The following is a 24,752-nucleotide window of genomic DNA, read 5'->3' as shown; positions in this document are numbered from 1 at the left end:
GTATTCCTCAGTCCCTCTCCTAGGGCAGTGGTGCGGGACGGTGCACCCGGCGCGGCTCCTCTGCAGCCAGCAGCCGCGTGCCCCCAGCAGACGCGTGTCCCCAGAGCCGCCACTCAGGTCTGGTTCCCATCCCTTTCCTGCCCTGCCCCGGCAGCAGGCAGCGTTCCTGCCTCTGTCGCGTCACCCCAGGGTCCCCTGGACTCTCCCCTCGGCGCACAGGGGACGTCCAGTGGTGGGCGATGATGAGCAGTGGCTCCTTGGGCTACCATGGCATGGGAAGTGGAGCAGCTCCTTGGGCTACCATGGCGTGGGAAGCAGCCCCGGTCTGCGCCGGGGGTTGGCCCTGGGGGGTGTGCGGGCAGGGGCTACAGGAAGCGGAGCTCCTCGGGGTGCGGGGCCAGCAGAGACGGGGGCACGGGGCATCGCTGCCAGCTCGGGGTGACTTCGCAGCAGCGGCCGCTCTCGCTCCATGCCTAACGAGCACCTTCCCGCACACCCCAGCGCTCCCAAACCAGCAAACACCCCATTACAGTTGTCATGGAAATTAGAAAGTGTGTCTGCTCAAGTTTCCTCAGCGCAGGGCTCCGTGTTCCCAGCGGTTGATACCCTAGAGAGCCTCTCGCTGCGCCGATGCCGGAGCGGCTCTGGTGAGGCAGCCGGGGCTCTGCGGGCACCCCCCGCTGCCCCCACCACGCTGGTGCCGGGGCCAAGGCCGCGGTTTGAGGTGTTGGGAACCGGCCAGCCCGGGGAAATGAAGATGTTCACGGAGAAATGAAAGGTGTGATTTATCAGTGCCGGTCCCCAGAGGCTCGGGGTCCTGTCAGGCACCAAAAAATCCCATACATCACAGGGGGAACTGCTGCCTCTCTTTTTTTTTTTTTTTCGGACCATTTTATTTTTCTGTGAGTGCCGCAGCGCCGCGAGGCAAGCGGTGGGGCAGGAGAGGGGCAGCAGCGTGGGAGCTGGGACGGGGCATGGCAGGGCTGGGGCTGACGAGCTGCGGGGATCGATGGGTGCAAGCTCCCCTTCTCACGCGTTATGGAAATCTCCCCCCTCGCCTGCACGGTTGGAGGTGGGGAGGCTGCGGCGGGTGGGAGGAGGTCTCCAGCCTCCGCACAAGCGAAGGGGCTCCGACGTCTCCCCCAGCCTCACCCCGTCCTCCACGTTTGCCCCTCTGTCTGCCTGTACGCGTGTGCATGCGTCTGTGTGCAGATCTGATTGTTTTCTTCTTTATAACGTTTTCTTTTTCCAGTGTTTATGGGCCATGGGATTGGAAGTGAAGCATCTACTTAATTGCTGTCAGGCAAGGAAGCGGGTTATAAAGTTGCCAAGGGAAAAAATAGATCACACTGGGGTAAATGCAGGGGAGCGGGGCTGAGGGAAAGAGGAGGGGGAGGAAGGCTGGGGGTGGGAAGAGATGGAGAGGGGAGAAAGGAAGGGATCTGCAGGCAGCGAAGGGAGCTTGGGCAGGGATGTGGGGGGCTTTCCCTGCCTCCAGGCTCAAATGGCAGCTCCTCCCCACGGTGCTCTCCTGCCTCGGAACACCTCGGTTCTACTAACCTGGCGTTTCTGGACATGTCCTGACACGGCTGAGCGGACGGGCGCCTGCGCTGGAGTGCGAGGCCATGGGGCACAAGCCGACCTGTCCGCCCTCCCTCGGGACTCTGCCCGCGTCCCCCAGGAGGGTGCGTTTGCCTCCCGCACGCTGCGAGAGGGGCTGCTGGGGCGCAGATACCCCAGAGGGGAGATGTGGGAGAAGGGAGCCCTCCCCATCCCTCCCATCCTCCCCATTGCCGGAGCCTCCTGGCTGCCGCTGCTCCAGTTCCAGGCTCTGAGCTTGGCAACTCTCTTCATCTGCATCACTTTCTTGTTTCCTTCATTATTTCCCCCAGTCTAACCCTCCACCATGTCATCTTCATTGCACGGCTCCTCCCTCTCCCCGTTCACCACATTACTGCAGCAAGGACTCACTTTCCCATCTTTTAGTCTCAGTGCCATACATAAAAGCGCTCTGATGGCCATGGCGTGATAGCAAAGACAGAACTTAATTTCACAGCATTTTCATATAATACTCCATAAAACTGAACAAATTTGCTGGAGTCCAAATCCATCTCATTATGCAGAGTCATTGAAAGGGAGGCTTTTACATTCTGGGACTCGGTGCTCAACCAGGGGATGGTGCAGAAGAAGAGGAAAATAATTAATTAGGTGCTGCTCTGGATCTTTGATCCTGCATCGCAAGGCACATTAAATAAAATGCCTGGCTCATGAATAAGTGCTGCACGGAGTCCTGTTTTTCTGACCCCACGCAGAACATTTTCAGTGAGTCTGAGGTGTTTGTGGGGAGATCCCTGGGCTGAGGCTGTGCCCTGGGAGCAGGGCAGGGAGAGGGATGGAGCGGGGCAGGGAGAGAGGACGGAGTGGGGCAGGGAGAGGGATGGAGCGGGGCAGGGAGAGGGATGGAGCGGGGCAGGGAGAGGGGATGGAGCGGGGCAGGGAGAGGGGATGGAGCGGGGCAGGGAGAGGGGATGGAGCGGGGCAGGGAGAGGGGATGGAGCGGGGCAGGGAGGATGGAGCAGGGCAGGGAGAGATGGAGCAGAGCAGGAAGAGGGGATGGAGCAGGGCAGGGAGAGGGATGGAGCAGGGCAAGGATAGGGATGGAGTGGGGCAGGGAGAGGGGATGGAGCAGAGCAGGGAGAGATGGAGCAGAGCAGGGAGAGATGGAGCAGGGCAGGGAGAGATGGAGCAGAGCAGGAAGAGGAGATGGAGCAGGGCAGGGAGAGGGGATGGAGCAGGGCAGGGAGAGGGATGGAGCAGGGCAGGACGTCTCCCCGGGGCAGTAGCAGTGGACTGCAGTGACAACCCCACCGGCATGGTTACTGGCATGGTGCTGGGGGTTGGGATGGGATGAAGGAGCACCCAACTTCCCCAGAGCTCTGCTGAGGTCCCTGCGATCCCTGCGATCCCCGTTGCTCCCTGAGCCCTGCCCGGCACATCCCAAGTGTTAGCCCTGCCCCGTCGGGAGAGGTGTCGAGGCCAGGAGCCGTCCCTGCAGCAGTCTGGGGGGGTGCGGTGTGTCAGTTTCCCTGCAGCGATCCCCATCCCCTCCCCGCATCCCTTACATTTCAATTTATTCAGCCTCTGAGTGTTTGTAAGTGAGCTTGAGATTCACGCGGCGGTCGTACGTTTTGAGTGACGCGATTTGTGAGACGGAAGGAGCCAGGGTCCAGCCCAGCCGGGCGGCCGGCAGGCTGGGGGTGCACCGGGCGCGGGGTCCCGGGGCAGGGGCTGCGCTCCGAGCCCTCGGCCGAGCTGGGAACGAGCCCTTGCGCGCGCTCGCCGTGCTTTGCCTGGCAGGAAGGGCCAGGAGAGGTGATTAGACCAGGCAGAGCTGACCTGGGCAGGGGAGCGGGAAGCCTCAAGGAAGCCTTAAAGCTTGGCTTTATTCCCCGGCATCCCCCAGCGTCCTGGCATGGGAACGAGCCCCGGCCGGGGCTCCTGTGCCCAGATCGATGGGCAGCACCGCTGCCCCGTGCCAGGGCGGCGTGGTGCCCCTGGGGGGCAGCCGTGGTGCCGGGCAGGTGGATTAAAAATGCACCAGAAAAGCAAGCCTGCGGAGGAGAGAGCTCGCTTCACCTCGTGCTGTTAATTAATCTCCGAGCCAATGAGGATGCTCTCATCTGGTCTTTACTTAATCCATAACCCAGAAATCTTCAAATTATGTCATTTGTTCAATACAGATGAAATTAATTACTCTGCGAAATAGGCAACAAGTTGCATTTCTGATGCCCCTTATCGCATAATCAAATCTACAAAGTGCTTTCCGTGCAGCCGCAGTGGCAGCAGTGGGATTGCCTGCAGCAGGCATGAAATACTGAGCAGCATCCCCGATAAATCTTGCACAGGGCTGGCTCTTACAGGAAGGTGATGGCTGAGCGAGGCCGGGGACTCTCCGCAGGGGTGCCGGAGGTGGCCGGGCAGCGAGGGCCAGGCGGCCGCCGCTCTTCCCACCGAGGAGCCTCCACCAAGGGCTTCACCACCCGCCATGGCCCCGCCGCCCCCTCCTGCGCCTCCCACCAGCCTCCCTCTTATTTATTACCTCTTTCTGAGATTATGGATACAGCCTGCAGGGCTTCCTGGGGGATCCGGAGGGATGTTTCCCCCCTGCAACTCCCCCCAGAGCCCATCCCCTTCCCCAGGGGCTCTGCAGGAGGAGTCCCTCCGCCTGGTGACTTTGAGGCGGCGAGGGGAAGGTCCTCATCAGGATGGATCAGAAGAGCTGGGTACAGAATAATAGCGATTTGCTCTTTATTGGAGTTATCGCGGGGAGGGAGAGCTGGGACGCGAGAGGCAAAGGCTGTGGCCGCGGCTGCGGCAGCGCGGTGGGAGCAGTGGGAGCGCGGTGCTTGCCCCGTGGGTGCTGGTCCCGTGGGTGCTGGTCCCGTGGGTGCTGGTCCTGTGGGTGCTGGCCGTGCAGCCCAAGGGCCTCTGCTCTGCCTGTGGGGGGGTCGGGGGGACATGGTACGGAGGGGTAGGCAGGTCAGGCATTGCCTTTCTGCCAGGAGAGCGGGAATGGCTGCATCTCCGTGCCAAAGCCTGGCATCACCCGAGCAGGGCGCTGCCTTCCCTGCCGTCACCCCTCAAAGCAGGGATCCCCTGGGAGGGGTTTTGCCCTTGCTGTTCCCCCCGCTTCTGCTGCTGCCCCTGCCCTTCGCTCTGCACTCAGCTGGTGCCTTTTTAATCGCCTGCTTGACAAACCTGGGCAGCGCATAAAGCGCTCCAGCGAGCCTCGGAAGCCGTCGGCTGTTTGCCCCCTCGCTGCTGCCCACCTTCATGCCCATGGTGGCACCGGCAGAGAAACACCCCGGTGCCATGACTGCCCCGATGGGGAGCAGCCCTGGCACGGCTGGAACCTCTCCCCACGCCAGCTGTCACCCGCTTCCCCGACAAATTCACCCTGAGAGAGGGCTGCAGCCTGGAAACGAGCCCTTCCTTCCCCGCGGCTCCTCAGCGTTTCTCCCCTGTGCTGGGAAAACCCTCCGAGGTTTGTGCCGGAGCCTGTTGTGGGGGAGCCCGTGTGCTCCAGCACAGCTAGAGATCTTGTCGAGAGCACTAAAGACGATTCCCAAAGGCGTAAGAGCAAAATATGCAGCCCGAGCGCGCTGCCTCCTCCGGCGCTCGGCTGCAGAACGCTGCGCTGGCATCTGCTCTGCCGAGCGACGCCGGGGTGGGCAGAGCTCGGCCCCACAACGGCGTTAATTGGCGAACGGGCTCTCGCAGCGGGACGAGCCCCCGGGCCGGGCGCCCACATTGAGGGACGCCTCCTTTTCTTGGGGTCCGCAGGGAGGCGGCGGGGGAGCCCCAGCCCTTCCTGCCGGGCTGGCGTTTTAGTGGGTCATTTTTCTGGAGGGAAACATTTCCCGGAAGCAGTTAAGGCAGGTACCAGCTTACACACGACTAACGCGTTAAGGGCTGTTGTAGCAACAAAATCTATACTGGCTGTTTGCTAAAATGGCAGTAATGAATTGAAAAATATGACAAGCCGATCAAGGCAGCTCTTCCAAGGCATGTTGGGGCCCTCAGCCCGGCTCTTCAGCTCACCGGGGTCACCAGACACAGTAAAATCTATTCGGGGAAGATAGAAATGTAATTTCTCTCTGCCCTATCAATTTAAATAAATTAACTATTAGATTAGCTGCACTTAAAACAAAACAAGAAATCAATCCCAGCAGCCTTGGCTGCTATTAAACTATGTTTTGCACGACTAAACCTGTAATTGCCAGAGGTCCCTGTGAAAGGGGAGCAGCCCGGCTGCCAGGTGCTGCTGGGGGGCTCGGGCTGTGCCCCCCGGGCGGGAGGGAGGGTGTGGGGGGTGGTGGCTGGGGGGGGATGGACTGGTTGCCTGCCTGCTGCCTGTCCTGAGCCCCCCTGCCCCAGCCATGCAGCCAGAGAGAATTCCTGGGCTCGCTCCCTCTGGCGCCTGGGCTCGGCCGGGCAGCGCGGTCCCAGCCCCGGAGAGGTGCCGAGGTCAGGGCCGGCTGCTGGGGTCTCCCTGTGCACCCCGAGGGATCGCCACTGGCGAAGCACCTAAAGCCCCGGGGCAGGGGGTCGGTTTGACGTGTGACCCCTCTGCACCCTCCTCCCCTGGTTTGCTGCTCCCAGTGGGTGAGCAGAGCCGGAGCCCTGCCCAGAGAGTGCGGAGCCGGGGTGCAGGCAGCCCATCGGGCAGAGAGGGATGGAGGCAGGAGGCAGGGAAGGAGGCAGGGATGGAGGCAGGAGGCAGGGATGGAGGCAGGGAAGGAGGCAGGGATGGAGGCAGGAGGCAGGGATGGAGGCAGAAGGCAGAGATGGAGGCAGGGATGGATGCAGGAGGCAGGGACAGAGGCAGGGATAGAGGCAGGGATGGAGGCAGGAGGCAGGGAAGGAGGCAGGGATGAAAGCAGGGAAGGAGGCAGGAGGCAGGGATAGAGGCAGGGATGAAGGCAGGGATAGAGGCAGGGATGAAGGCAGGGGTGGAGGCAGGAGGCAGGGGTAAAGGCAGGAGGCAGAGATGGAGGCAGGGATGGAAGCAGGAGGCAGGGATGGAGGCAGGGAAGGAGGCAGGAGGCAGGGAAGGAGGCAGGGATGGAGGCAGGGAAGGAGGCAGAGAAGGAAGCAGGGATGGAGGCAGGGATGGAGGCAGGAGGCAGGGATAGAGGCAGGGATGGAGGCAGAAGGCAGGGATGGAGGCAGGGATGGAGGCAGGCATCCCCGCAGGGAGCTGGGGAGGGCAGGAGTCCCCGGGAGGGAGGGCAGGTTTCTGAAGCAGCATTTCAGACATGGCTGTTCCCTTTTTTTTTTTTTTCTCCTGCTGAAACTGCCGCCTTGTGCAAACCTGCTCGAGCTCCTCAGATAAATTAGCATCTGGGGGATTTTTTTCCTCTACATTTTGTGCAGTTGCGTAAGAGGGAAGAACAGAGGAGCCCAAGTAGCAGATTGCTTTGTAGAGAAGCATGAAACAGCCGCAGAGAGCGCGGCCGTCTCCCTGCTGCTAACGGGGCTCATGCCTTCTGCTGGATGAAGCACACGTGTGTCATCTGGGCGGATCTGGGACCCAGCGTGGGCAGGACGGGGGGACCAGGGGGGACCATGCAGGAGGCTGGAGCTCTTCCCAGCATGGCTGGTCACCTCCCAGCTGCAGCTGGTGTTCCGAGGTCTCCCAGTTTGCGGGATGGCCGTGCCCGGCAGAAGCAGCCCCTGTCCCTCCCTCCAGAAGGCCCTTGCCCACTGCTGCTGGTCTCTGCCTCTTCTCCCCTCTCCCAGGGGATCGAGAAGCCCCTTTGCAAAGAGACCAAAGTCGGGGGGGGGCGGTCAGGATTTGCCCGTGCAGGAGCTGGGGAAGCTGCTGGGGCTTCCCGGGGGGTTCCATTCCTGGAGAGAGGAGGAGGAGGGGGGTATCAGTATCCACTCAGCCGCCTCTCTCCCTGCCCTAACCCCATCGATTTGTACCGATCCGACGCTGACGAGCTGTGTGAAGCAATCGATGTACCTGCGGCTCTGCCAGCGGATGCAGGGAGGCAGGGGATGGGGGTCCAGCATTTAACCCTTCCCGTCCCCCGCTGCGGGTCCCACCATCCCCGGGGCTCAGGGTCCCTCTGGCCAGGCTGTGCTGTGTCCCATCGCTGCCCGGGGACAGATGGGTGGCTCCTGAGTCACGCTTGTCCCTCTGACCACATATCCTGGGCTTTCCCCTGCCAAGATGGTACCCCCCAGGCGCTCCCCATCCTGCCCGGCCTCTACCTTTCTGTCACCTCCCTCAGGGATCTCTCGCGCGTGGGCAGCTGGACAGATGCCACGGGGCTCCTTGGGGAGCACCACGGTGCAATGGCCTCCCTTCCCCTCTCCAGCCTTCCCCGCGGGGAGTCTGGTCCGGCTCAGGCTCTGCTCTCACCCTGGGGCCATTTACAGCCTCCTCAACACACACATGCGGTAGCGTTTCACCTTCTCATAAACTCCAGAGAGGAGCCTGCGAAGACCAGGGGAGGAAAAATACAAAAGGGGGAGAAAAAAGACTCAAAAAGGCTCAAACTTGCAGAAGGGGTAGAAGAAGCGTGGGGCAGGGAGGGGGCTGACGCACCGGGGGTGCTCGGCAAGGGGAGCCGGGAGTTCTCGGCCCCAGGGGGGGCCGGGGGGCAGAGAGCTGGGGAGCGGCTGCGCTGGGGGAGCTCGGCTGTAAGGGCTTCCATCGTCCTCAGCCAGGAGTGATTTTTCTGAGGCATAAGTAGTGTAGGTAAATAGGATTATCTCACGAAAGGGAAGGGCAAAATAATAAACATCCTCCTAACAGCAACGCCCCGGTAAGTGACTGGGGCCGGGGAGGTGTCGGGGCAGGCAGCCGTCCCCATGGCCGGCACCGGGAGCGGAGCCGTGTCCACGAGGGAGCACGCTGGGAGTCGTCACCAGGAATCCCAGTCAGGACACTGCGGAGCGGCCCTTGGCGAGTGGAGAAGCTGCTGTTCAGGACCTGCCCGATGCTGCGGCTCTTTGTAAGTGCAAAGCCGCGGCCGCGCAGGGCGAAGTGTCGTGGATCTGGTTCTCGGTGTCATGGACTCGACGTCATAGAACCATAGAATCATTTAGGTTGGAAAAGACCCTCGGGATCATCGAGTCCAACCATCAACCCCACTCTACAGAGTTCTCCCCTACACCATATCCCCCAACACCACATCGAAACGACTCTTAAACACATTCAGGGATGGTGACCCCACCACCTCCCTGGGCAGCCTATTCCAGTGTCTGACCACGCTTTCTGTGAAGAATTTTTTCCTAATGTCCAGCCTAAACCTACCCTGCTGCAGCTTGAACCCATTCCCTCTTGTTCTATCGCTAATTACCTGTGAGAAGAGACCAGCACCAGCCTCTCTACAGTGTCCTTTCGAGTAGTTGTAGAGAGCGATGACCCTCCCTCAGCCTCCTCTTCCTCAAACTAAACAGTCCCAGCTCCTTCAATCGCTCCTCATCAGATTTATTCTCCAGGCCCTTCACCAGCTTCGTTGCCCTCCTCTGCGCTTGCTCCAGCACCTCGAGATCTCTCTCGTAATCAGGTGCCCCAAACTGGACACAATTCTCAAGGTGTGGCCTCACCAGTGCTGAGCACAGGGGGACAATCCCCTCCCTGCTTCTGCTGGTCCCACTATGTCTAATACAAGCCAGGAGGCCATTGGCTTCCTTGGCCACCTGGGCACACTGCTGGCTCATGTTCAGCCGCGTGTCAATCAGAACCCCCAGGTCCTTTTCTGCCGGGCAGCTCCCCAGCCACGCTGCCCCCAGCCTGCAGCGCTGCGTGGGGTTGTTGTGGCCCAAGTGCAGGACCCGGCACTTGGCCTCGTTGAAGCTCGGCGCTGCCCGTGCTCGGCAGCCCGCCCTGCCAGCCGCCACCGAGGGCTCTGCCTTTGTCTGCCGGGGAGTATTCTTCCTCCATTCTGCAGCCCAGGGTCCGTCCCAGCCCCTCTGAGCTCGGTCTGACAGAGCCCTGCTGGTGGTGCAGGGCCGGGCTCAGTTGCGTTGGGAGCAGGGGGCAGTGATGGGAGACCCCCGCACCAGGCAGGAGATAACGAACCAGGTCTGTGTCTGGGGGAAATGGAGAGTGACGCTGTGTCCGAGGGGGACGAGGCTGTCGCAGGCAGGGAGAAGCGCTGCCTGTGTGCTCCCCGCACGCTCTGCAGCATCCTCGTCGGGATGCTGCGGGGGCGAAGGCACCGGAGTCCCCCCCGACTTCGTTACGGCGGCAGAGACTGAGTCTCCTCTAGCGGGGAAAGGCTCTTCAGCTGCATTAACAGGCTGGGACCCGATGGGAAAGATGAAAAAAATTGGTCTCCTCCACATCACTCACTTGAGACTCTATCAGACTTGCCACAATTAGGAAAATTCACATCGAAGGCTTCATTTGTAAAGGACCAAAATAAGAGAAAACGTTTGGCCGAGAGGGAAGCAGGGAAGGAATTTAAGCTGCCTCTCATCTTTCATCATTTGCCTTCTCCCACTCCGATCTTGGCAGCCCCAGTATTTTGCTTTGTCTCCTTCAGGTGACTAATCATTAGACTAATTAGTTGCTAATCAATGTTTAATTAAAACTTAGCTGTTAATTACTGGAGCTGCTACTGGAGGTTGGATATGAAATGTTATGAAAATATTTTTAAGGGCAGTCCGTACGCAGCTGGCCTCTCTCCCTTGTCCCTGGTGTGTCCCTTGGTCGGGGTCCCCTCCCCTGGGACGCTGCTCTCCCAGCTGAGGGATGGGGACGGGGGCTGGGGGCGTCTGGCACCCGCACGGCACCCCGGCAGCACCCCCGCACCCCGCAGTGCCTGCTGCCGCCGGCTCCGGCACCAGGGACCGGGCTGCGGTGTGTGTGGGGTGGCTCAGGAGCATCCCTGACACTTTCCCATGGAGCAGCCGGGGAAGAAATTCTTTGCTGTGAGGGTGGTGGGACCCTGGCCCAGGTTGCCCAGAGAAGCTGTGGCTGCCCCATACCCTGGAAACACCCCAGGCCAGGTTGGACGAGGTTCTGAGCAACCTGATCCAGTTGAAGATGTCCCTGCCCAGGGCAGGGGGAGGGACTGGATGGCCTTTAAATGTCCCTTCCCACCCAAACCATTCTGTGATTGGGATGCTGATGAGCATCCAGTAGCCACAAGCCAAGAGCAGCGGTGCGGCCACCATGCGAGCCTCCCTCTGCTCCCTCCAGCCTCTCTGAAAGCGGGGTCCGGGCAGCAGGGCCTGTCTCCGGAGACGGAGGCTTCGCTCTGCACCTTTCACCGCGTGCGAGAGCCCAGAGGTTTTTCATGCAGAATCCGTTGAAAAGAGCCCGTTAAATATTCCATCAGCGATGGGTATGTAGGTCACCCAGGTGTTCTGCTGCCTCCAGGTACCAGCTCATTTCAGCCCTTGCTGGGGAGCCTGCGCCTGCTCATTAATTCTGCGTCTGCTTCTCCCTCCCCGTGTCCTTCTGGAGCGGGGTTGAGGGGGCAGGAGCCCCGTGGGGCTGGGGGCTGTGCCAGCCTGGGGGGATCTGCAGGGCTGGGGGTACCAGGTCTCCTTCAACGGCCCTGAACCCCTACGGCTCCATAGGGTGGGCGCCGGGGCAGGGGACCCCCACGATCCCCACGCAGAAGAGCCGTGGCCCCATCTCGGGGTGACCCGGGAGTCCCCCCCGCCTTGGGGGCCGTGCCGAGCAGGTGGGGAACAGGCGTTTGGGAGTGCTGTACATACACTAATGACACGATTTACATTCTCCCTGCTCTTTACATTCCTTATTTCACTTTACTTGTCATTTTATGGCTCATTTTAATTTCTCACGAGCAGACCCATAGGATAATAAGGTCTAGTGCTGCGGAGGGTCCCGAGGCAGACAGTGTGTCTCCACGCAGACAGACGCTGGGACACGGCTAATGTGCCTGTGTCTGGGTCAAGCGCTGGCATGTTCCCGTCACCTGGGGAAGAGCAGGGGGTTCTCTGCAGGAGCAGGGAATTTGGGAGGCCAAACGGCAGCTGATGCGCCAGGAGAAGCAGCTCCCTGTCTCTGTGCTTGGTGCGCCCCTTACCCCTCCCCTGAAAACGGGCACCTCTTCGAGGGGCCGCTGTCCCCAGCTGGGTCCCCGTCACCCGGACGGCGTTTGCTGCAGAGACGGGTGCTGCGAGGCGGGGGGTGACTCCAGAGCTCTCCCGATCCAGGCACTGGGGAGTCTCAGCCGCTGTCAGGGTGATGTCCCCATCCCGGGCTGTCCCTGGGCGGTGGCTCATCCTCCCTCCAGCTGCGGGCCAGGGCTCGTGTCACTCCCTACGTTGGCACTAAGAGAAATGCGATTTACTCTGCCCCTGCCCAAGCGCAGGACGGATCCTGCGGGGCCTGGGGAGCGAGGGGGCGGCTGCCGGCTGTGTTTGCTTGGTTGATGCCACTGCTTATGGGGGGGTTTTTTTGGGGAAAAAAAAAAAAATTATCTTTTTTTCCCCTGCTAGTTAGAGAAAGATTCTGACAACAGAGTGGGGTTTTGGTGATTTGGATGGTGACAATGCAAGGAAAGGGAGCTAAGTTTAGAAATAATTGCTTTGTCTTTTGCAGAGGTATTAGTGCTTCCATGCTGGTAGTTACAGGAATCAGCTGAAGGTATTGGTGACATAAACACAGAAGCAAAATTATTGCTGCTTATAATGACTTTCATGTGTGTGAGAGAGAAGTTATCAGGAAACAGGGAGCCGGAGGGGCAGGAGCTCTGGGGTCTCTGGCCACCATCAACCACCTGATGGCATCCTCCCTCCCGGCTGGCACACCACATCCCTCATCCCGGCTGCCACTCTGCATCCTGCATCCCGGCTGGCACACTGCATGCCATGTCCCGGCTGGCACTCCGCATGCTGCATCCCAGCTGGCACACCGCACCCCGGCCGGCACACCACATCCTGCATCCTGGCCGGCACACTGCATCCCAGCTGGCGCTCCACATCCCGCAGCCCAGCTGGCACTCCGCTGCTGCAGGGACAGCCCGGAGAGGGTGCGGAGGTGGCTGCCAGCCCTTGGGACCAGGAGGGTCTTGCACCCAGGAGAAGCTGGAGAGCTGCAAGCATGGAGCGTGGGAAAACCAGACGGTGGGATCCTCCTGCAGCCCAAGAGGCGCTTGTTGCAGGGGGGGCTGGTCCGGGTAAGCAGCACCGAGGGATGCGCAGCCAAGGCCAATGTCTGCTGTGGCAAAGTCCTCCTGCCCCTGGATCCCGGTGCGCCCTGCCCCGGCTCCTCTGTGGGTGGAGGAGCAAACTGGAGGGACTTAAGGTGTTGTAAGGTTTTGGTTGTTAAAATGGCACTAGGCGACAGCGTGGAGGTCATCAGCTGAAGGCCTGACACGGATGCGGGAGCTCACCGGGTGAGCGGCAGCCCCGCGCAGCAGCGGCTGTGGGTGGGAGCGGGGGATGCTCCCGCAGAGCCCCTCGGGAGGCTGCTCCCCTCGGGATGGTGGAGCTGCTGCTGCTCCGCCGGGAGAACCCGGGAACGTGGCTCCGGCGCCCGCTGCTCTCCCGCTGTTTGTTTCTGTCGCGGTTCCTCGCAGGCAGCGTCCTCCCCCATCCCTGCCCGTCCCTCGGCGGCGGGGCTGGCTGCGGAATGTAAACTCGAACGTTGGGAAGGAACCGATCTCTGATGAAACAGGGCCATTCATGCTTTCAGATATTAAATTCCATGCAGAATATTAAATAATTTCCTCTTCAGTGATCCCAGTAAATTTAATTAGCTCTCGTTCCCCCGATAGAGTTGTCTCTGCGCTCCTGAAGTGCTGCGTTTGGAGTGAAGGGGGACTCGGCTCCTGTCGGACACGCTGCCTGCCCGCGGCATGTGCGCTGCCACTGCTGCCACTGCTGCCACTGCTGCCACTGCTGCCATTGCTGCCATTGCTGCCAGTGGCAAGCAGCCCATGGTCACCGCTGCCTTTCTGCTCCTTCGGCTCCATGCCAGGGCTCCATCGGAGCAAGGTCCTGGCTCCAGCTGCAGTGGGGGGGGCCGGGGCGCGGAAGCCCCCTCCTCTCCGGGCCGGCTCCCGGCTCTGGGATGCCGGTTGAGGCAGGGTTTGTAGATGGTGTCGGTTCAGCTTTGCTCAGAAAATGGCGTGAGCTTCCCAGTGTGGAGAGCGAAGGTCTGGGAAGGGGAGGAACCTGCTCCGGGCAAACCGGGGCCGGGGAAAAGCAGGGGGGTTTGGGGGACTTCTCCTTTTCTGTGGCCCCCTGAGAGCCAGGTCCCGAGGAGGAGGGACGGATGGAAATCACACAAGCGCCTGACTTTCAGTAGAACTGTTTGCTGCTGCTGCTGATTTTGGGGTTTTTCTTTTGGTGTTTGGTTTTGTCTTTTAACTTTTAGAACCTCAGAGAAAAGGGGGAGGGGGGAAAAATCCCTTCCTGATGGAAGGGGCTAATAGCGGGTTATAAATGTGTCCCTGGCACGCTTCATTAGCCGCCATGACATATTGAGAGCTACGAACGGTGTGATGCCAGCAAATCAATTCAGAATTTAATCTGGAAAAGAACGTGGGGAGGTCGGATCATGCAACACGTTACCAAACATTCCTTCCCAGCCGAAATCGAGCGGTTCTTCTCTCCCGGCGCTCCTCCTGCCTGGTTGCAAAAGAAATAAATAAATTAACAAGTACCTGATTTACCGATGATTAATTTGCATAATTAGTGCTGTGTCAAATCACTTCACCGAGGTGCAGGGCAGACTTTGCTGTAGGTGTTTTTGCGCCTACCCGGTGCACGGACATCTTTCTGGGGTTGCTCGAGCTCACCTTATTTCACGTCTGAGAGTCCCGTGAGGCCGTGGCGTCGCTGGTGACGGGATTTGAGGCTGTGGGAAGGGCGGGGCGAGAGCCTGGGGGCCGCAGGGCGAGATCCCTGCCAGCCTTTGCGTGCCCCGTCCTGCTGCTGGAGCACGTGCCCTTCCCTGGCAATGTGTGCGGCCGCGGGCGGCCGGCCCCGGCGCCAGCAATGAGCTCAGAGCGCGCTCTGCCCGCGGCGCAGACCCGCGGCTCCGGCCAACGCCGGCTCCTGGGGGAGAGGCAGCGACGTGGCGGCTGAATCCCGGCCATTGCCCATCCGCTCGCCCCGGGGATGCCGTGCACAGGTGCCCGAGGTGGGCAGGGGGATGAGCCCTTTGCCTCCGGGGTGGGGCCAGCGGCGCCGCTGGGGCCTGATCCCTGCCGTGGTTTTGGCTGGGCTGGGGTTGGGGTGAGAATGGCAGGTGGTGCAGTGCTGGGGTTTGGGGTGAGAGTGGGGGTGACAGCCCACTGGTGGGTTTGGTTGTTGCTGGGCTCTCAAGGCCTTTTCTGCTCCTCACCCCCCGCCAGCGAGGGCTGGGGGGGGCACAAGGAGCTGGGAGGGGACACAGCCGGGACAGCTGACCCCGACTGACCACAGGGACGTTCCATGCCATGGGACGCCATGCCCAGTGCATAGAGCTGGGGAAGAAGAAGGAAGGGGGGACGTTGGGAGTGATGGTGTTTGTCTTCCCAAGTCTCCGTTCCGTGGGATGGAGCCCGGCTTTCCGGGGGATGCTGAACTCCGCCTCCCCTCCCCCAGCCATGGGGAGCAGGGAATGAATTCCTTGTTTTGCTTTGCTCGTGCACGGCTTTTGCCCTACTGATTAAACTGTCTTTATCTCAACCCATGCGGTTTTCCTCACTTTCACTCTTCCCATTCTCTCCCCCGTCCCAGCCGGGAGGTGGCCGAGGGGCTGCATGGCCTTGGCTGATGGCTGGGGGTCAACCGCGGCCCCGGCAGTGCCGGCAGGGGGGAGCCGGTGTCCGAGCGCCTCGGCAGCACCTGCTGCAGTGAGTCTCTTGGCTTTTGCAAGACTTGCCTTTTTTGCACGGTGTTTTCTGACACCGAGCACTGCGAATGCTGCCGAGCCCATCCCTGGGCACTGGGGAGATCCCAGCGGCGAGGCCGGCGGCGATTCCCTCCTCATCCTCCGGCTCCCGGGCAGGAGCTCGGGGTTCAACACAGTGGCAGCTTCAGGCTCTTTACCATCCCTCGCCTGGAATGGGGGAAGTGGCTGCCGAAGACCCCAAAGGTGACGCGTTCCATCAAAGACGTAAATCTATTTAATGTTTTAAAAGACGCTGCCGTGCGGGCGGCCTGGGCTGTGGGCCCTCGCTCCTCCCCCCCCCATAATGGGTATCACATTGTTCCACTGATCCTGGCATTGTTTTAGTAATTGACTGATGCAATGCAATGTTCACTGATTTAATAAGTTTGTTAGTATAATAGAGGTTCGGGATTTTGCCGTTAATGTGCAGTGACAATTACATTTTAGATTTGCTCGTTATGTTGCATAACTTAGCTATGAAATCTATTGTAAATTATATTTAAAAAAGCATTTTTTCAGAGCGCATCAGCGCGGCTCTCCCTGCCCCTCTCCCCGGTCCGGGGAGCGCTTTGCAGGCTGAGCGTGTTCCCGGCCAGACGCGCATCCAGCTCCTCGCCGGGTATCGCACGTTCTGCTTCGGGTTTTTTGGGTCAGGGCATCTGACACCTGCCAAAACCAAAAAAGAGATCTGGGTCCTGCCGTGTCATCCCACCGGCTCTATCGCAGCCAAGGACGGAGCAGGTACCCGCTGTCCTGGCGGCTCTCGGGGAGGGCTCCAGCTGGCACTGTGCCCCCCAGCCACCGGCGCAGGTCGGTGACAGACCCGGCACGGCCAGGCCTGAGCTGCCGGTGCCGTGGCAGAGCTGAACACGCTGCCGACATCCCCTTTGCGGGCAGAGTCATGAGGAGGGGCCGGACCCCGTTTGGGCACCTCCGAGTCGAGGGTTCCCGCGAGCTCAAGCCGTTGTGAGGACTCGGAGGCGCTGCCACCTCCTTGTCTTGTCTCTTCCCAGTACCGAGTGGCGTCTCTTGCCTCTCAGAGGTGATTTCTGCAGGTCTGGGACTTGGCATCGGCCTTGCTGGGGCTCCGCAGAGGGGATAATGGGGACAGGACGCTCAGTCCTGGGGACTGGGAGGACCCCGGGTGCCGGGGTTTTGCTGCGTGCCGCGGTCACAGCGTCCGCGCTCAGGAAAAACCCAAGACGGAGCTGCAACAGGTCTTGTGCAGTTCTGAGAAGGAAAACCTAGTCATCATCAAGGATAAAACCAAAAAAAGCAGGAGTAATTTAAGAAATCTGCCTCCAAACGAAGGCCCTAAATGGCAAACGGACTGAGAAATAAACTAAGGAAAAAAGAAAAACAAATATTTCTTTCAGATTAATATTTGTTCCCTCTGGTTCGCGTAACAGCCTTGCCAGGAGGCAGGGGTTTGTTGACTTGTGCTTTTTAACTGCTTCTCTGCCCTCCACCGTCGCTCTCACACGTTCCCTGCCGTTATCCCTCTCCTCCTCCTCCTCCTCCTCTCCCAGGGTCAAGTTCAGACTCTCGCCGTCCTGGAGACCCCCACGCAGGTTCCCCCGGTGGGTTCCCGTCCCGGCGTTCCCGGTGCCGATGGCATGCCGGGCAGCGCGGGGTTGCCTAGCAATCCCGCAGCATCGCCGCTCGCTCTCCTCCGCTCCGCTGGCCGCACACGCCGCCCGGTTTGCCACGCCGCGCCGCCGGAGCGGGTACCGGTTTGCATTTCTAGGAACAGATGTCAACAGGGAGCCGGCCGGGAGGCTGGGAACGCGGAGAGAATTTTGCAGAGCGGCGCTCGCCCGTGTTCCCCCTTCCTCCTCCTGCAAATCTGCTGCCTGAAGCATCTCCAGCCCCAGTGAAGCGTGAGGGAGCCGCGGGCGAGGAGCCGGCCTGGCCGAGCGCTGCCTTTGTCTGGCAGGTCGGGAGGAGCAGGAGCCCGGCTGCGTCTCGAGGGGGCTAAAAATATACACGTTTGTCATACACAGTGGATGTTGAGATGTATGAGGTGCATTTGGTGCGGTTTATAGTCATTCGCGTTACGGCTCTATATAACCCTGGTGATTTTCTCCTGAGCGTTCCTCAAAGCCCGTGGGAGGAAAGAAAGGGGTGCTGGGAGGGGAGGGGGCAGCGGGGGCTGCGGGGGCTCTGCAGGACACGGGTGAATGTCTCACAGATGAACCCGGCGCTACGTGCAGAGGGAGGAAGGGACGGCTCAGACCGCAGGGATTCCAGAGAGTTCTCAGGAAATACAATTTTTGGAGGTTCACCACAGGTTTGGTGGGAACTGCTGGGAACCACAAATGCATCATCTGAGCCAGAAAAAGGTGCTGAGCCCCATCCGGGAACTCCAGCAGGTCTGCAAGGAGCCGTCTGCTGCCGCTGGGCTGTGTGACACCCCCGGGCTTGAGGGCGTCGGGACACCCGGCCGCAGCGGTATGAGGGACCCGTGCTGCCACCGCTCCCGGCTGGTCCGTGGCATGTCCCAGCAGCGTGCCAAGGGAAAGGGCAGGAGGATGGGACCTCTGACAGCCCGTGGCTCGCAAATACAACAATACGGGTCTGCAGCGTGCCCAGCCGGCTTCCCGTGGGAGGGGGTACACAGCCGGAGAGCCGGGAGAGCTGGGAACGCCAGGGCTCTGCTCTTCCATAATGCTCAAGGAAGGGCTGTTGCTTCCAGCCAGGAATGCCAGGATCACAGCCCAGAGGCCCTTACATTACATTCAAAGGGAAGGAGGGGTAAGGGGCTGAGACACGCACAGAGATTTAGCGACTCCGGGGCCGCTGCCACCCACACCCTGTGGGTTTCCTGCACCACCTCGACTTTCCCAAAATTTCCAATGAGGATTGGAAACTCTTTCCTCGCCACGGTCCTGCCCGGGGCTGACGTGGGCCCAGGCATCCCGGCCACCCTTGGCCATCCCATGCAGCGATGGGATCGGTGCTGCGCTCCGGCAGGGAGCATCCGGGTTGTCTGCTCCTCGCCTGCCCGCGTGTCCACACGGAATGTATGGAAAAACAGAGGGAGGGCCCGTGGGGCAGTTCCGTGCCCACCCATGGGCAGCAGCTGGCACTGCCCCGCTGTGGGAATAACCCCGTATCCATCCTGCCTGGAATATGTTTGGTTTGGGGGGAGAATCACGGAGCTCTTTTACCAGATCAGAGGTGGGAGCGCGTGCTCAGCGTGTGCCGAGCGTGTGCCGAGCACCCACCAAGCACGCTGCCGGGCGGGAGACACCGCGCTGGGGTGGAACTCGTGCTGTGAGCCCCTCGGTGCGGGTGGGCGCAGGTGGGAACGTGTCCCGAGCACGGGTGGGGGAACACGGGTGGGAGCGTGTCCTGAGCACGGGGGAAAGGTGGTGGGAGTGTGTCCTAGGGGTGAGTGGGGGGGCGTGGGGTGGGAGCGTGTACTGAGTGGGGGGGTGGCGGGTGGGAGCGTGTCCTGAGGGGGGGTGGTGGCAGGTGGGAAGTGTGTCCTGAGCACGGGTGGGGGGAGAGCGCGGGTGGGAGCGTGTCCTAAGGGTGGTGGGGGGGGTGTGAGGTGGGAGCGTGTCCTGCGGTGGGGGGGCGGCAGGTGGGAGCATGTCCTAAGGTGGAGGGGGGTGGTGGGCGAAAGCGTGTCCGGAGCACGGGTGGGATGTCGCGGGCGGTGGGGTCCGCCCTCGGGCCCCCCCGCGGTTCCCCGCAGCCCCCCGGCGGCGGGGGGGGGGGGAGTGAGGAGTGAGAGCGGGCGGGGGGCGGTGGCGGCCGCGGGGCGGGGCGGGGGCGGCCGCACGTGCCCCCCCCCCCGCGGCGCTCGGCGGCGGCCGGGGGCGGGCGCGCGCGCTCGCTCGCTCGCTCGGCGGCTCCGGGGGCGGCGGCGGCGGCGCGGGCGCAGCCGCGTGCGAGGCGAGCCCAGCCCGGCCGGCACTAGCCCGCTCCCGCCGCCGGGCCGCCCCGCTCGCCGCTGCTCGGGAGATGCCGCTGGGCGGGCGGGGACCCGCGGCTGCCCTGCGCCTCCGCCGCCGCGGCGGGCACCGCTGAGCGCGTGAGTCACCGGGCGGGGGGGGCGGGGGAGGGCGGCGGCACCGCGGCATCCCCGACCGGCGGCACCGGGCACGGGAGCGGGGGGGAGGCGGCGGGAGGGAGGGCGGGGGCAGCTCGCCCCGATCGTGCCCCGGGAGCTCGGCGCGGAGGGGGCGGCGGCGAAGTGCCCCCGGGGGTGGGGGGTTCACCGGGAGCCCGGGGGAGCGCATCCCGGGGAGGGGGGGGCCGGAATGAAGTTTGGCTGCGGCTGGGGGTGCCTGAGCCCCGGTCCGGTAACGGAGCCCCCCCACCGCCCCGCCGTTAACGGCGTCCCTTGAAGCTGGAGTCGGCAGCGACTGGTTTGCCTGCGACAGGATTCCGGCACAACTTCTCATTAAGTTGGCGTTATAGGTTCTTCACGGATGTCTTAATTAGCTGCTGTTGTTAACAGGAGTATTGCGCTAATTAAAATCACACCCTCCAGGTGAAGGTAAATTGTAAGAAAAAGTTGGGCGAGGTGGAGTCGGGATTAATGGGGTGGAGGAGGAAGAGGAGGAGGAGGAGGAGGAGGAGGAGGAGGAGGAGGAGGAGGAGGAGGAGAGGCTCCTGCTCGGTCTGGCCAGCTTCGGGGAGCGGGTAAAGCTCCGGGGGGCAGATCTGGGCCCCGCTGCCGACGGTCAGAGCCGGGCGAGCGAGACACCTTTCCCTGGCTTTTTCCTCTCCTGCATTCCTCCAGGAATTCCCTCGCCAGGCGAGCAGGCTGTGCCGGCTGTGTGGGGAGGCAGGCAGGGCGGGATGGAGAAGGATGAAGGAGGGAGACAGGGAGGGATGAAGGGAGGGATGGAGAAGGATGAAAGGAGGCAGGGATGGATGGAGAAGCATGAAGGGAGGCAGGGAGGGATGGAGAAGGATGAAGGCAGGCAGAGATGGAGGGATGGAGAAGGATGAAGGGAGGCATGGAAGGATGAAGGGAGGCAGGGATGGAGGGATGGAGAAGGATGAAGGCAGGCAGAGATGGAGGGATGGAGAAGGATAAAGGAAGGCACGGAGGGATGAAGGGAGGCAGGGATGGAGAAGGATGAAGAGAGTCAGGGAAGGATGAAGGGAGGCAGGGAGGGATGGAGAAGGCGTTTCGGAGTCACCGGCTTTATTTGTGTCGCGGGTGGGAATGCACGGTGCCATTAGCCAGCCCGTGGTGTGTGTGTGTGTCCCCCTCCCCGTCGCTGTGCGTGCCAGGAGGCTGCACCGCACGCAGCATCGCCTCCGAACGCTCCCAGGCAGATGTCTGAAGTAAACAAACATGGCACGGGGGTCCGGGAGTGACCATGGGGACAGGCAGCAGGGTGGCAGGAGCCGGGGGGGGGAGCATGGACATGTGTCCCTCCCTCCCAGCTCCTGCCCTGGAGGGAGCTCTGGGTGCGCAGGTGGAGGGATGGGGAGGGGGGAGCAGGGATTTCTCAGCTTCTCCCTCCGCAAAGCGTGACATGAACAGCACTGACTATTTTTGGTTGCCTTTCGTGAAGGTTCGGAACTCGCTGGCTTGCCTGGCCTCGGGTAGGGTGGCTTCTGCCACCTGGGTTTCTGTCCCCGGGGGGGGGGACGGGGAGGGGGACACACAGCCCAGGGAAGCTGCGAGGTCGGGGAATACCTCGCTCTTTTTCCCTGCGAATTCTGCGTGGTGTTCTCCGGGGTTCGTGGTTCGTCTCACAGCGATTCCAGGGTGTATTCCGCTGCCCCGGCATTATTTGCGGGGCTGGAGGCCGAGCTGTGCTGGGCGAGCACAGATGAAGGCAGTCTGTTCCCCGAAGAGCTGCCTGGTTTCAGGCTGAAGCAGTTGAGGCGTGATAAAGCCTCACAAAGCGAGAAATGAAGGCTGGGTTTTTTTTTTCTGGATAATAGATGGCGAAAGAGCCAGGAGTTGCTAATTTCTGTGGAGGGCTGATTGCAGTGGGCTGGGGCTGGCAGGGCTACCCAGGTCTGGCCAGTCGTAGGGAACTTGTTCTTGGCTCCGGGGAGCTGTGCTGAGGCTCGGCTTGTTATTTCACAGAAAATACAGCAGGTTTCCCTCCCGCCGCCCCCGTCCTCTCCTCTGAAGTGATCTGTGGGATCGTTCAGCATCACCGAACCTTGGCACAAGGGCACCCGAAGGCTCTGCTGCAGCGTTGGGTAAACCTTTGCCAGGATGAAGGGGGTGGCTTTTGGGGCACGGCTGTGGGGTCCTCTCACAGGGATGGAAATCGCGGGTAGGGACCTGAAGGGGGGCGGGTTTGGAGCGCTGAAGATGAGTGGTCTGGAGCCCACAGGCCAGCTGGCTGGTGGACTCCTGTGGCCGTGAGCCCACCCCCGGGTACCTGACAGAGCGCAGAGAGACTGGGATGGGTCTGGGAAACCCCTAGCCCAATGGTCGTGCCTCTTGCTCCTTCCCCCGGTTTAGGAACCGCGTGGGGACCGGCCTCGCAGCGCTGGAGGCGCTGAAGGAGCCGTCACCGACAGACACCTCCCCTGCGCCGCTCGGTGCGCGGCAGCGCTTCGGGGGCACGAGGCTGGCGTCTCCCGTGGGCACCCCGTGCTTCCCGCAGGGATGCCGCAGCACCGTCCTGCCCCTCCTGCTGCTCCTGGAGACAAGAGGGACCTGCACAGACTGGGAGGTTTTTGGATGTTTTGGGATGCCGACCCTTGCTCCATGCGACGCTGCCTTTGGAAAAGCAGCTCCCCCAGCTTTCCTTTTCCAAACCTGGCCAGTCGTGCGTACTCTGTACTTTCCCTGCTTACGCGGCTGCTTTTTGATGAGGGCTGGGATTTTTTTCTCCATTTCAAAATCAGGGCCCTCTTTCCCAGTTGCTCTTGTTTCTCCATCTCCCTTCGCCAGAACATGTCGTCCTTAATTCCTGCGCCGGTGTCCCAGGCGGTGGGATGGCCGGACAGCCTGAGCGTCGCCTTCGCTCCCCGCCACTGTGGAGTCTTTGCCTCCCTGCCCCACGCAGGGGTTTCTCCTTTCCCAGCTGCATGGGACGGTTTCGCTGCGTGGCCGCGATGCCTGAGAGGGATCCTCCGGTAGGAGGACGCGCCAGGGGGGGCTTGGGCATCTGGGGGGACACAAGTGTCCCCACCAGGCTTGTGTCTCAAGCAGCTCGTCCAGCACAGGCCGTATTTGCTCATTCAGAGTATAAATAAAGGTTTTTAAGTGTGTGCATTTACTAAATTAGTTTGTCGTCACAATTTTTCAAATGGATCAGCTGACGGTAGATAAATGCCTCTGAAGGTTATTGAGATAATAAAAGGCATGAGGGAAGTTCCTTAATTTATTTGAGTTCTCTTTTAATTTACAGTCTTATGGGGTGAGAGTACACTGAACGATTAGTCCTTGCGAATGATTTGGTCTTTTTCGAGCAGCGGTTGGAGAGGCAGGGGAGCCGGGGGGGGGAGGTTGGAGGCTGAGCTGGCGGTGGAGCAGCCGGGGGGGGGGGGCGTGCAGCGCTGGGGCATCTCCGCCGGAGGGGGGGGGGGGGGAGGACACGGGATGGCAACATCTGTCCTCTCTGCACATCTGGGAGAAGAAAGTGGAGGAGGATGAGGTGCCTTCCCCGGGGTTGTGGAGTGAGTCGGTGTCTCGGCTGGGTTTGAGAGGGGACCTGCAGAGCAGCCTGCTTTCGGCTGGGGCTGAACGCCTTTTGCTCATCGCCGATGAGTACAATGGAGTGAAAAGGAGACGTATTTTCAAGCGTGTGAGCTGACAGGCCTCCCACCTCCCACCCAGCGCCCGCGGTGACCCTGCTCTGCCTCCCAGCCCTGTCCTGCTCCGGCTGCCCCAGGGCATTTGCTGCCCCCAGACCCAGCAGCAGCCTCAGCCGAGGGCTCTGGCGCCTTCTCCCACCAGGGTGCCTCTTCCCATGCTGCGGCTGTGGGGTTGGGATACTCAGGGATGCTCGGTTGGGATACTCAGGGCCAGGATGTTTATGGATGCTCGGGGCCGGGATGCTCAGGGATGCTCAGTTGGGATGCTCGGGGTGGGGATGTTCATGGATGCTCAGCTGGGATGCTCGGGGCTGGGATGCTCGGCTGGGATGCTCGGGGCTGGGATGCTCGGTTGGGATGCTCGGGGCTGGGATGCTCAGTTGGGATGCTCAGGGTGGGGATGTTCATGGATGCTCGGTTGGGATGCTCAGGGTGGGGATGTTCATGGATGCTCGGTTGGGATGCTTGGGGTGGGGATGTTCATGGATGCTCGGTTGGGATGCCCGGGGCCGGGTTGCTGAGGGCCACCGGCAGCCGCCGCTGTTTCCCTCTCCGACCTTCGCAGTACAGGCAGGGGCTGCTGTCGGGGCTGTTCCAGGGCTTTCTGCTGGAATCGTTTGAGGTATTTCGGGATGTGCGTTCTTGCAAATTAATTGACAGGCTGCGATACCAGACAAGGAAGCAAAATTTTCTTCTCTGTTATTTCATTAGTTATTGAGATTAAATTTTTTTTTTTTTTTTTTAAACTTTATTTTTAATAAACCAATCTAAAGCTAGCGCTCTCCTTTGCTCGGCTCGCACAGTGATGCTTCAGGCATCATTGTGTCTTCTAGACTAGACAAGATTGAATTTCTAATGGGTAGAAATGAGCACACGAGCGCGGGATCCCTTTTCATGTTTCATTATCCAGCATGTACGTGTCCCCCGGCCCTCTCTCCCCCTTGCTGCCGGGCATGGGTCGTCCTGCCAGTGGCTCCTGCCCGGCCCCGGCTTTGCTGGGCAGCCTCGAGCCTGCTCCCGCGCTGCCATCCCCTGCCCTCCCCTCTCGGCCCCGGACCAGGGACGTGCCTTGGCAGTGGGGGCATCTGTGCCATTTTAAACTGAAGCGGTTTCCGCTCCCGGGAGCGGCCCCGGTGCTCGGTCCCCCGTCGCCTGGGGCGGGCAGGGGCTGGGGGGTCGGATCCGGCAGCGGCAGGAGGGGCCGGAGCGTTTTCTTGCAGGGAAAAGTGGTTTCTCCCCAGCATTTTGCTGTTGGTTTTCCCAAGCATCGAAGGCACCGTGTGTTCGTGCGGGCCAACCCAGGCTCTTCTTATACCATCTCGGCTGGTGCTGCCGCGGGGGAGGTGAGATGTTGCCTGCAGCCCCCCCGGGCCGGGGATGGCGGCTGGCCAGCCCCAGACAGTTCCCTCCTCTCCCCTCTTGCAGCGGTGCCCGGCATCTGCGTGCCCGGCATCCGTGATGCCCGGCGTGCCGCAGTGCCCGGCATGTGCGTGCCCGGCGTGCCGCAGTGCGCGGCGTGCCCTCCCGGCCGCCTGGCTCTGCCCAGGCAGGAGGAGGGTGAAAATGGGGTTTAAATATATAAGAGGCCCCGGACTCACTGGGGTCTGAGTGGGACCAG

The 24,752-nt window shown here is 61.4% G+C and overlaps 1 protein-coding gene across 29 annotated transcripts in view; it reads left to right on the top strand.

The window, feature by feature from the left end:
- Positions 1-24,752, top strand: part of RBFOX3 (RNA binding fox-1 homolog 3) — a 182,381-nt gene that overhangs the window by 24,994 nt on the left and 132,635 nt on the right. For 17 of the 29 annotated variants that reach the window (XM_074607335.1, XM_074607328.1, XM_074607320.1 and 14 more), the window contains exon 1: positions 19,252-19,421. The exons of 11 other annotated variants lie outside the window; for them this stretch is intronic. The gene's annotated coding sequence lies outside the window, so the exon portion shown is untranslated. Of the gene's footprint in view, positions 1-19,251; positions 19,422-19,632; positions 19,890-24,752 lie in introns of those variants that run through there. One more of the 29 variants, XM_074607310.1, reaches the window with a different exon arrangement.

This window comes from Larus michahellis, chromosome 14 (assembly GCF_964199755.1).
Source record: "Larus michahellis chromosome 14, bLarMic1.1, whole genome shotgun sequence".
In the NCBI taxonomy this organism is placed as follows: Eukaryota; Metazoa; Chordata; class Aves; order Charadriiformes; family Laridae; genus Larus; species Larus michahellis.
Note: the sequence above shows the minus strand (reverse complement) of the source record. Positions and strands in the feature narration are given on the sequence as shown.